Source organism: Mustela erminea, chromosome 15, assembly GCF_009829155.1.
Source record: "Mustela erminea isolate mMusErm1 chromosome 15, mMusErm1.Pri, whole genome shotgun sequence".
Classification (NCBI taxonomy): Eukaryota; Metazoa; Chordata; class Mammalia; order Carnivora; family Mustelidae; genus Mustela; species Mustela erminea.
Genome location: NC_045628.1, coordinates 8,574,209 through 8,586,670, shown reverse-complemented (window position 1 = coordinate 8,586,670; position 12,462 = coordinate 8,574,209). Strand labels below are relative to the sequence as shown.

Sequence of the window (12,462 nt, the reverse complement as noted above, 5' to 3'; positions counted from 1 at the left end):
TGTGTAAGGTGCGTAGTAAATGCATATTTACATTTATATTTTCGAGTAGTCTGGCTATTGCATGACATTGATTGGAATGTACTTTATTCAAGTGGACATTGTGACTGAAACTATGTATAATAGGATTTCATAGGAGAAATGAGTCTGTTGCTTGAATTTGAGAAAAGCAGTCTCAATTTGGCAGAGATAGAGTAGAAAGAACGTTTTCCTAGAAGGGGGATGATGGCAAAAAATAGTGAAATAAAAGTTTTAAAGGAGTAAATCAAGTATGCCTTTGTGGTCCAGAAGCTATGACTAACTGACTTCAGTGAAGGTAATACAGTTGATGTCTTGGAAGTTGGGGAGGATTAGAGAATGGCAGAGAGGGGCTCTTATGGAACCCCTTCAATGACCATGGGCAGGAAGCTCAGTTGACCATATTGTTGCAAGTTTGATTTGAAATTGTTGCAAGTTTGATTTGAAACTCTTTTCTTTCAGTTCAGATTGATTTTCACCAGTGGCAGTGTGTTACTCTTTGATTTGTTAATCAGGTCATCTTAATTAAGTATTGCAAATATAAAAGACAATATAGAGGATCCTGAAGCAAAGCAATTGAACTACTCCCAATGCCTAGCACACTGCCTGGGATATCACATTTGCTCAATAATTAAGGAATGTTTAGATGAATGAGAGCTCAGGAGTAAGTTCACCTCCTGGGTATGAGCATTTGTCACACACACTGAATAATTACTACTCTATATTCTGTAATCCCACTCTTAATCAATTCATAGAAACTCAGAAACTTTTCTAAATAGAAACACTCCATCTGAGTGGTGATAAACAAGATGTTCAAGTCTGTATAATGGAAAACAAATTATGCATAGGAACTGTGGGCAATGACTTAGAAAGAAAAAAAATTCTGACATTTTTTAGCCCACTCCTGCTTCTTTAATTGTTTTGGCATGTGAGAATCAGAGATTCACTCAGGCATGCAAATATTAGCATCCCGGAGGACTGCCACTTGGCTGCCCATATCCATTTTGAGTGTACCTTTACGCTGCAGAAACACTCCAATAGCACAAAACAAGCAAATGTTGTTAGGTTTGAAATGACTGAATGTGGCTTTGAACCTCTTCACTGAAGCAAGTGTCATGGGTTAAAGACTTTGACCAAGACAGCGCTGAACCATAAAATCATCTCCAGAACCCAGCATATTGTTCATAACTAAGGTCGGATGCTCATCAACGATTACAAAGTGATATCTGACAGTAAAGACTTTCGCAGTATCCTTTGTTTGGGGTTTTAGGAGTGAGCATATACATTATAAATGTTTCCTTCCTTTCATTTTTATTGCCTTCCCATACTTTCCTTCTATGAGTCTGGAAGAAAAACGTCAGTAAAATATAGTGATAAGAGCCAGTGAATTTTTGCAGAGATGTTAATGGGACAGTCAAGATTTCTTACATGAAGAGTTGTCTCTCACCACAGACATGACCGTTCTTTGGGTTATGGTTGAGAGGAGACTGCTGGCAACACCACAACCTTGATGATACTGAAAACAGTACCGAAAACAGCTGACGATACTAGATGTCACAGATGAACCAGCTAAGGTTGGTGGAGGGTAAACAACAAAGCCCGTGTCCCACTGCTGCTGCCTGTAAGTAACACAGTGATAATCTGATTCCAGTTCTTTGAACTCTAGACCACTCTGTTGCCTTTATGAAACAGATATCTGAGCGCCCTCTTATTTCTTGGAATATGTATGATATTGCTTGTCTTGGTGGTTAATTCATATAGTATAGGACCTAGCCCAGCTCTTAAGAAGCTGGTTCCATTGTCAGGGACACAAGAAATGTCTATACACGCACTAACTAAAATGAAAGGCTATAAGCAAGATGTGAAGACTTAACATGAGGACCCCATACAAGAGAGTGGAGGCGAGATGTAAAGGGATAGGTAGGCATTTTAACAGGTAGGCCCATGTTTTTGGCCCAAATCACTTGTCCCTTGCAATATAAAACACAGTATCGTTCCACCAGGACAAACACACCTACTTGAGGAGAAAAGATATAGCACTTGCATGAATGCCACAGCTCTGCGGCATTACTGAGGACTCTAATCTGATGGAGGTGGAGACTCCACAGAAGTGGGGCTTGAAGGATGGGTGAAGTCTACATAGGTAGTGAGGCCAGAGGAAGATATTGGAGGTGACAGAAATGGTTCACATGGAGGTGTGGAATCAAGTAGCTATGAAGAAGGATTGTGAAATGTTGAGTGGACTGACCTTTCTGGAGAATAAGTTTTCTGCTGGGAAAATGATAGAAGATAAGACTAGAAATTTGTAATGACCCACAGGGAGCACCTGGCAGGAAGAGGCAGCAGAATGCAGAGGAAGGAGAAGATATACACAGTTCACCTCACAGGATGGCCTCGGGGTGGCTCTGTTCAAGTATTAATGTTTTTGTTGGGATCCTTCCTCAAAAACTCTGATTTTATTATTAAGCTCCAAAGCCAAATGAATGCTGAAATAATTATCTGAAATAACAGGGGATAAAGATTGGGGAATTAGTTCCATAAACAACAGGGTATTTCCTGAGGCCAAAACATGTGAGCTATTTCCTTTATTATTTTTAATACTCTACTAAATGCCCGCTAGACTTTGGAGGGTCAAAAAATAAACTTGATTCTTCAGTCATTCTTCTTATCTTTGAAACTTATCTGATAAGAGCATTTTCAACTTTTGAGTTGCAGGAACAAGCATCCTTAATAAAATTTTATGGTGCTTTCTTTGATATCTGATTTCTATCTCTGTTTATTGTCTTTCTTTTGACATTATTATTACTGAATGCTTTTAAAAAACAGGTTGCACATATTTGTTGTCCTTAAGTACATAGAAAGCCATTAAATTAAATAAACGTCTTTACACATGTATTATACAAGAACAGAAATAGATTTATATATATTTTTTCCCATTTTAACCTGACCACAGATAAAATAGTAAGTCAATTTTGGCTTTTTAGGAAGTAATAATGAAAAAGTAAATTGTTCTGCTTCTAATTTTGATTTTTCACTTGTCCACTCTTCTTCCTGGCTATAAATATAAGCATGTAAAAAGCTCTACTTATAAAGGTTCTCTTGGGTTATATGCTTCCTGTTAATCAATTGGGGTAGAAGGTGCTGTTTTCTCTCCTTTCAGGAGCCTTTTATGTGTAGATTTTGTTCTGCTTTACATTTTCTTTCTTTTTTATTCTTCACAGGAACTATACAAAAGTAAAATGAAGTGTGTAGAGAGTTAAAGAAATGCCTCATCCTTTAAATCATTGTAGTCAGTCAAGCAAAGACCTTAAGACATAGTGTCCGTCTTCCAGGATTATGGAAATCTAGCTGAGGGAAAAAGACAAATGTGTAAGAAATAGTGAAGTGTCAATGCAGATTAGAATGCCGAAATTTATTACTGTTGTATATGGAGTGTTATGGGAATTCAGAGAAGATGGATGGCTAATGGGGGACACAAGTCATTCTAGACACCTATTCAGGAGGTAATAGGGCAAATCTTGCATGTGTGAAAAGAGGGAGGGGTGCTTGCAGAGCTAGAGAAACTCGATTCTGGAAAGAAAGCTACTTGAGAAAGTGCAGTAGTTTGGACACAGTGGACAAAAGTTGGAGTCAGACTGTAGATAGATTTGAAGACTGAGTTGAGACCTATCAGGACAGGGGTGACCATTATGACCTAAATACCTAAGGCATATTTTCTGATAGATCGTTTACCCATTATCCATCCATTCATCCCTTCACAGAACAAATAGTGCTTGACTCCTGCTTGTTGGACATGCTGTCAAGTGTTGCATGGACAGGGTTTTGGAGGGAAAAGAAGCTGGAAGAAGGGAAACCAAGACGCTAAGGTAATTGTCCAGATATGAAAAAATTAAGGACAGTGTTCAAATATGGTGGTGGAACCGAAGAGGAGGAACTAGGTTTAGGAGGTTTCTTGCATCAATACTAAACCTATCATTGCAACTAATTGGCTCTAGGGGAGAAAGTAAAGGGAAAGGTAGATTCTCAAGTGGGGCTGACTTGGAGAATGCTACTGACAGAAAGAATGGGATTAGGTGAACGGATCAACTTTAGTAGGAAGAGCACAGACCTCACTTTGAAGAGGTTGTGCCCTTCATGCTATTAGAGATACAGGACCGGAGCTCAAATTAGAGCTCAGGGTTTGAAATATAGGTATTAGAATCCTCACCTCTGTAATGTTAGAGCCATTAATTTAACTTAATGAGACATAGTACTTATTTAGTGTAGTTGAAGATCATAGAGCCAAGAAATACATTTTTGGAGATGGCCACAGCTGGTATAGGGGACCATAGAAATATGAAGAGAAGACTCATAAGGAACAGAGTGATTGGAGGAAATGGGGAAAGGAAGAGCTTCCGATGTCAATATTGTCAGCAATAGATTTTTGTAGACTTTTATTTCACAAACATCGTTGAGCACCTATTAAGAGCTAAGTGCTATTTTAGGTGCTAAGGCTCCGTAGTTTGAGTTTTGACATCCCTGACCTCATGGAAGGTATGGATTGATGGAGGAGTGTAAGGAGGTTGAACATGCTAATGCCATGCCGTATAATCGTAGACATTTTAAAGAACTGATATGTAATATGTTATGAAGATTCAAAACATGGGTGCAACCTCCAAATAATATAAAAGATATATATATATTTTTTTAAACAGAACATTTTCCCCCTTCAGGTTTACAATTCAGTAATTCCAATGACAATAAAATAGAGTCATAAAATAGAGATAAGATGGAGCGTGGAACAAGCAGAACTTCAGGATTATGACGGATGTACATAGTCATTGTTAGATAGAGCACAATTTCTTTACAAGTCTATAAAATGCTCAAGTCCTTGAAAAAGGGAGTTGCAGAAGAGGTGGGGCAGGGACTAGGTACTGAAGGGATATTACTTTGAGAGGGAAGCTGCTGACTAGATTTTAACTACAAGACAGGCCTTTTCTGAATTGTCAGAGCAGAATGTCATAAACAACAGGAAGGAACTGTCAGGAGACAACAACACATACTAAAGTTATGATCAAAAGCTCTCTCCTTTGCAAATATGTATCTTGCCTTTACAAAGATAGTATTGTCTCTCATGCACGACATCTTCCCCATAAATATCAGGATCTTGTTTGTACTAATTAGGCACATGAAATGCATAATCAGTCAGTTTGCCCTTTGGTAGCTACAGTAATTTCTTCTAGGTCCTTCTAAGGATTTTGTAATTTAGTTAAGTGTGAGATATCCGCTGTAGATAAATGCTTGTTTGTTGATCCAGGAAACACTGGGTATAAACAAGGAGGTATAACTGTTAAGTGGGCTAGTGATACCTATGTGCGGAGCCAAGGTATATTTTATTAGTCATGAAATAATATGTTGTGGGACTAGCGGTTTTGAAACACAGAAGTAAGAAGTCTTTTGCCAGGTGGTATGGAAAAGGAATGAAGTCACTCTGAATCTTCTAAAGATCTATAATACTTTAAAATAACCATTATTCAATGAATATTCATCAAACCCTAACTCTTGATGGGGCTTGGAGAAGGAGAAAGAAAAGTAACCAAACAAGTCTTTGGGAAGTGCCGAATCATAGTGCAGATCACAAGAACTGTGAGAGGATAGAGTAATAAGGAAATAATCAAGTCTGAAAATTAAATGATTTTCACCATCTTAGTTGATGTGATGAGTGTTATGTAAGATGTCGGTTCATGGTGGGCAAGGGCTTTTATTCTCACCTCCTCAGGCTCTAAGTAGATAGAGAATTCTCCCAAAGGGCATCTGGATTTAAACAGTGGACCTTGTCTAGTGGCCTGCAGGAGGCATGACTGGTTTGAGGAAAATTTCTCAGGTTTAACAGGAGAATGCCCAGGCAAAGAAGAAAGAGACCATTTCTAGTGTGACTGGAGAGGTGGGGGCTGGAAGTGTGGGAAGACAATGTATCGGGCATTTAGACACCAGAAGGTAGCAAAGCTCTTTGTAATGTTGGTGAGTCATTCATGGCCCCTTTTATATCATGAGAATTAACACCTGGGTTATAAACTTAATCCTATTTTATCACTTCAACATTTTGTAGAACGTCGTTTGACACAGAACCTTAAAAGTCTCTGACATGGGGCGCCTGGGTGGCTCAGTGGGTTAAAGCCTCTGCCTTTAGCTCTGGTCATGATCCCGGGGTCCTGGGATGGAGGCCCGTATTAGGCTCTCTGCTCAGTGGGGAGCCTGCTTCCCTCTCTCTCTCTGCCTGCCTCACTGCCTACTTGTGATCTCTGTCTGTCAAATAAATAAATAAAATCTTAAAAAAAAAAAGTCTCTGACATAAGGAATATATGACATTGGGATTCTAGTGAGGTCTGATGAATAAATATAACATTTAAGTACATTCCTAAGAATCTACTTGATAAACCAGGTAGACTTACTCTTAATAGGTTGTTCTGGTTGGCTGAATTAATAATGAATGCTTAAAATCACACCTAATGCGTATTTACTCAATAGTCAAAGAATAGTCTGAATGATGACTCCATGGGCAGTTGGAAACCCAACATAATAAATATGTATCTAAAAGCTTTAAAAATGGCTACTGCATGCTAGAATTATGTAGCTTTGATCTTTGTTTTCTATCCTTCCAATTCCACCTGATTGCTATACGGCAGGATTTCATTTTTGTTATAGCAAATAATAAATAGTGTAATTATCCTTTAAAAATTTTAATAACCTAGGGAGAATTAACAAAAATTATGATCATGCCAGGTACAAAATGAAATATTATAACACATAACTTGGGAATAACTGCTTGAAAATAATTTAGAAATATTTCCTATTCCCTATATCTACAACTTCTATTTATTACTTTCAGATTTAAGTTTATGGGGAAGATTCTTTTGGCTTGAAAATGAACAATATTTTTCATAATCTGACTCAGGGCCAATGTATTCAATTTCACAAGTATGTATTGAGCTGCTTTTGTGATAAAAGATATGGCAAATTGAATGTTATATTGCTTTTATGGAACTTGCCACCTTGTGTCCCAAGCAAAACTTACATCAAGAAACTGTCTTGATGGTTCCCTACAACCATTAGCCTTCTCTTGTCCACCATCACTGCTTCCTCAGATGCTTGTATGGGGGACTTTTTACCCACGGCATCTCCAGTTATAGTAATCACCAGGTCTAGAAGTTAGGAATGCTTATAGTTGAGACATATGGTTGTGTTTGCTTGTCTGTGTATTTTATTTCCAGAAAGGGCAATCATTCTTTAGCTTCCCCTACCATCTCTATACCACTGACCAGATTTTCATTTATTTATTTATTTTTAAAAGATTTTATTTATTTATTTCACAGACAGAGATCAAGAGTAGGCAGAGAGGCAGGCAGAGAGAGAGGAGGAAGCAGACTCCCTGCTGAGCAGAGAGCCCAATGTGGGACTGGGATTATGACCTGAACCAAAGGCAGAGGCTTAACCCACTGAGCCACCCAGGTGCCCCCTGACCAGATTTTTAAATGCAATCCTTAGGAAGTTAAGAGAAGGTTAGAACACTAGAATTTAAAACAAACAAACAAAAAAGAAAAACAAAACAAAAAAGAAACAACAAACTAGATTGCATAACCTCTAAATAATTTTTAAAACCTCTGTATACCTTGTACATTTTTAGGTGACATTTGGCATTTCTCATAATAACATTAAATAGATGCAAATTTAATTTCTGACAATAGTTACAAATACAATTTTGAAAATACTGAAAATTTTAATTAAATTGTCACATCACTTATAAATATATCTAATGTATCTAATCTAAGCTTCATTCCTCATAGGTATGATACCCATTGTCCAATTAAAAAAAAATGGACAAGTTCTGCTTTCATATTTGGTAATTTCACATTATTTGTCTTCCTACTTGAATTTATATTACAATTCCATCTCCACTGTAGAGTTTTATTCTAAGTAACACATTTATGAAATATTAAAAATTCTACGTATGTGGACAAATATTATCTAGTGTAGTACTGTGGTCAACAGTACAGGAAATAGAGCCAAATTTCTCAAGTTCAAACCAAGTTCCACACTTGCCACCTGTGTGATATGGAGAAAGTTCCTTAACTCTCTGTGCCTAAGTTTTATCATGTATTTTGTTCCCCTTCTTTGTTTCTCTAGGTTTAAGTGCTGATCAACCTTGTTTCACGTAAAGAGGTAGATGACAATGGAAGGACTTTTGGTATCTATCGCCCCTCAAATTTGAACTTCCTCCAAGTTCAATGCCAAAAAGTCACAGTGGTCTATCCTCAAAACACTTTTTTTTTTTTTTTTTAAATGCAAGAGTTGACAACTGAGTGAGAATATTTTTCAGTTTTGCTGCAAGAAAAGAATTGAAAATACCTGTTTCTCTCAAAAGGTTTCTGGAACTTGAGCTTTTAATTTCTAAGAAGTATATGAACAAAGGCTTTAGTAGACTTGTCTGACAGCTCTTAGAGCCTGTTACCCTTTCACTTAGAGGCTCCAAATTTTACTTGGTGTTCTCAGAGGGTCAGGAAAAATGTAGTAAATTCCCTTGCTACATCTTGGACAATAACATTTTTAGCCAGCTTTATTAATAGTATAATTTACATGGCACAAAATGCACCAATTTAAAATGTACCGTTCTATGCATTTTGACAAGTGCTTGAAATTGTGTAACCACCACCAAAGTCGTGATTTAGAGCATTTCCATCACCCCAGATGTTCCCTTGTGCCTCTTAGAGTCAAGGCCTGCTGCAAGTTCCTGGCCCCTGAGCTCTGTCTTACTGTGCTCTACTTCTAGGAAATGCATAAATATCTAAGAGTGAGTTTGCTGTTGTATGGTTAGTGGATGCTCAACTTTATAAGAAACTGCAAACTGGTTTGGAAAGTGACCATACCAGCTGCAATCTATGGGGGTTACTGTTTATATTCTCACCAGTACTTGCTATCGTTACTAACTTTTCATTTTAGCTATTTTATGGGTATTTAAGTAGTACCTTATTGAGGTATTGCATTTATCTAACTATTAATGATGTTGAGCATCTTTTCCTATATTCATTTGCCATGGCCACGTGCTTATTTGCTTTACAGTCATTCTTTGCCTGTTTGTTCAATTTTTTTTGCTCATTCAAAAAATTGACTTACCTTCTTATTTTTGGGTTGTTAAGAGTCTTTATATTTTCTAGGTCAATTATTTTAAAAATATGGTTTTTGTATTATTATATGTTTTTAATATATTTTTTTAAACCTTAGAGCTGCAGATTTAGCTCATCTAATTTATGAAAAGCTGTCCTTCATATGTCCTAACTGGCAAAACAGGGGCTCTTGTTAAACCAATCAGCCAAATCAGACTTTTTGTCAGAAAAAAAAATCTGACTTCATTTTTTAATTCTAACTAATATATCAATATGGGTTTGGATTATCCTCAAGAGAGAGGTTTTTTTGGGGGTGTGTATAAAACATTGGGGATGGAAATGCTAGCATGTTCGTGGAGATTTTTCTTCACTCCCACTCTAGAGTGTTTATATATTAAAATATTCCAACCCAGGTAAAAAAAAAATACCCTGTTCCTATTAAAAATAGAGCTTCCCTATGACCCTGCAATTGCACTACTGGGTATTTACCCCAAAGATACAGATGTAGTGAAAAGAAGGGCCATCTGTACCCCAATGTTCATAGCAGCAATGGCCACGGTCGCCAAACTGTGGAAAGAACCAAGATGCCCTTCAACGGATGAATGGATAAGGAAGATGTGGTCCATATACACTATGGAGTATTATGCCTCCATCAGAAAAGATGAATACCCAACTTTTGTAGCAACATGGACGGGACTGAAGAGATTATGCTGAGTGAAATAAGTCAAGCAGAGAGAGTCAATTATCATATGGTTTCACTTATTTGTGGAGCATAAGGAATAGCATGGAGGACATGGGGAGTTAGGGAGGAGAAGGGAGTTGAGGGAAATTGGAAGGGAAGGTGAACCATGAGAGACCATGGACTCTGAAAAACAATCTGAGGGCTTTGAAGGGGCGGGGGCTGGGAAGTTGGGCCAGCCTGGCTGTGGGTATTGTGGAGGGCATGTATTGCATGGAGCGCTGGGTGTTGTGCATAAGCAATGCATTCTGGTAAGTAATTAAAAAAATAAAAAAAATACAAACAAAAAAAAATGAAAAAAACCTTTGTTCCTAAAGTCTTAAATAAATATGTATGTAATCAATTAAAAAGATAAGAAGCCTTTCACAGACACTATTATTTTGAATTATTCCTGTAGCTGGTGCTTGAGTCTTGTCTTTTCCCCTGGGCCTCTCCACCATAGGTAGATGAGGGGTGGCTAGAGTAGGCTTTTCCTTTCAAGGGGAGAGCCCTGCCAAGAAAGAGGAGGTGGAGAGGGGGAACCTAAGGCAAGTGCAGCCCTGGGGCATCTCAAGCAGGGGAGTTTGGGGAAAGCACACATATGGAAATTGAAGAAATGGAAACTGATTCCCTATCCTTGCCTGCATACCCCTTGGACAATTTCAAGAACTCCCGGGAGTATCCATAACATAGTATAAAGACTCTCGTGCTACACTAATGTGGTTTTTGAAGAGGCAAACACGTGAGAGGCAATGGGTTGTCAAATATTCCAAGAAAGATAAATTGTTTCCTGCTGGAAGGGAGTCAAGTTTCCTAGAGGGACAACCAGAGTGATGTCTTTGAGGAGTCAGATGAGGCTCATATCCAGAATTTCTTCAATCCAGTTGGTGAGAGATTTTTAATGTACTGCTACCGTAATTGAAGTCTCTTTCTCTGTGTCTCTCTAAATACTTATGTTCTCTCTCTCGCTATATACATGTCCATATATATTCATATTCATGTTTATACATTACGCTATGTATATAAATGTAAAATTTTCATAAAAGGTGATAGTAGTCTTATTTACCAGTACATGTAATACTTTTATTATTATTTTAAATGGTTGTCATTGTCACACTGTTTTTAAGTCTTTGATTAATGTTCCCCCAGTATGATTTGCTTGGGGACAACCTCAATCTCTATCTGTGGGAGACCCAATTATTAGAATATTTAATTAAGAGTTTCTTTCAGGCACTTCTCAGAGAACAATCTAATATTAGAGAAACCCCACCTTATTTATATCTCTACAATTGAACAATGAAGAAATCTTGACAGTTGTCACAAAGACTCACACAGACCAAACATTACAAAAATTATTTTCATTTATTTAAGCCTTTAAAATAAAATATTCATTTAATATGATACTCGCAGAGGCAATAAAATACATAATTTAGTCGGCTTTTCAAACTCATTTAAAAATACAGAGCTGTCATTTTACAAAGCTCAGCTATTTTTCTTCCCTTGAGCATATCAGGAAAAAAACCACAACTCACAAGATACCATTCCATGAAAGAAAGCCAAGTTTTGCTTCACATATCTGGATCCTATAGGGAGGAAAAGTCTGCTTGCTTCAGCTGCTGGCATCCAAACCCTCGACTCTGGGTATGTTGAAATGATCATCTGAATTCACTGTGTGGCTTCAGTACACCTGCCTGTTTTCTGTTTGATGAGGAAAGCACAGGAGGTACTTAACAGACAGACCAGTGTCTTTCTTATGCACCCTCGGAAGCGTATTCTTTGAAACTGCCTAATGGAAAATCTGTACCATCTCTCCCCTACTGGCCTTTAATAAAAATCTTTAGTCCTTTTTAATATATTTGTCTAATGATGAAAAAAAAATATAGGAGCTTTATTCAATTGTAAATGTGACCCTCCTATAAAAAGGCATAAGCGTTACAATTTTAAAAGCATATTCCCTCACCCTCCATTGAAAGCTCAGAGGTGATCTTCGTGTTCTTTGAATGCTGAGGAACACCAGCAGGATCTGAACTCACCTCACCCAAACGCAAAAGGCCCTTTGGAACCCAAACACTCGAAAGGAAATCTATGAGGCAGGGAAAATGTCCAAATGGAAAACAGAACGAAACCACTGTGATCTGAGTTAAGAATGTGCCCGCTTTTGCTGCAGAATGAAGGAAAAGAAATTCAATTAGATCCAACACGTGGCCAGTTGTTTCCTCCTTGACACGGAACCCTGCTGCCACTGATCAAATCCTCCCTGCTTCCTCTGGTGACACCTACTCACAGCGCGCAGACAACCCACTGGGCAGGGCCCACCCGACTTCTGGGCCCTGGGCATGTCCTCTTCTTCAAATACTGTTTAATACCCACTTCCCTCGTGGCTCCCTGGTTTCATTCTTTTTTTTTTTTTGGTAACATCTAACTCACCCTCATCATGCATTTCAAGTGGGCCTTTATTATCGGTATTTTTCCTTGCATTTCCTATCATCTCCCATGGAACTGAACCCACTCACTAGAGCAGGGCTTATTTTTGCAGGACCTCTGCAGTCTTTGAGCCTCCTGGCGCCTCCCTGCTCCATGATGCTTACT

General features: G+C 38.0%; 1 long non-coding RNA gene across 1 annotated transcript in view; it reads left to right on the top strand.

Moving 5' to 3' along the window:
• Nucleotides 1-1,495: 1,495 nt before the first annotated feature.
• Nucleotides 1,496-12,462, top strand: part of LOC116574458 — a 52,864-nt gene continuing 41,897 nt past the window's right edge. The window contains exons 1-2 of the long non-coding RNA XR_004279322.1: nucleotides 1,496-1,636; nucleotides 3,777-3,881. This is a non-coding gene — a long non-coding RNA (uncharacterized LOC116574458). The remainder of the gene's footprint in view (nucleotides 1,637-3,776; nucleotides 3,882-12,462) is intronic.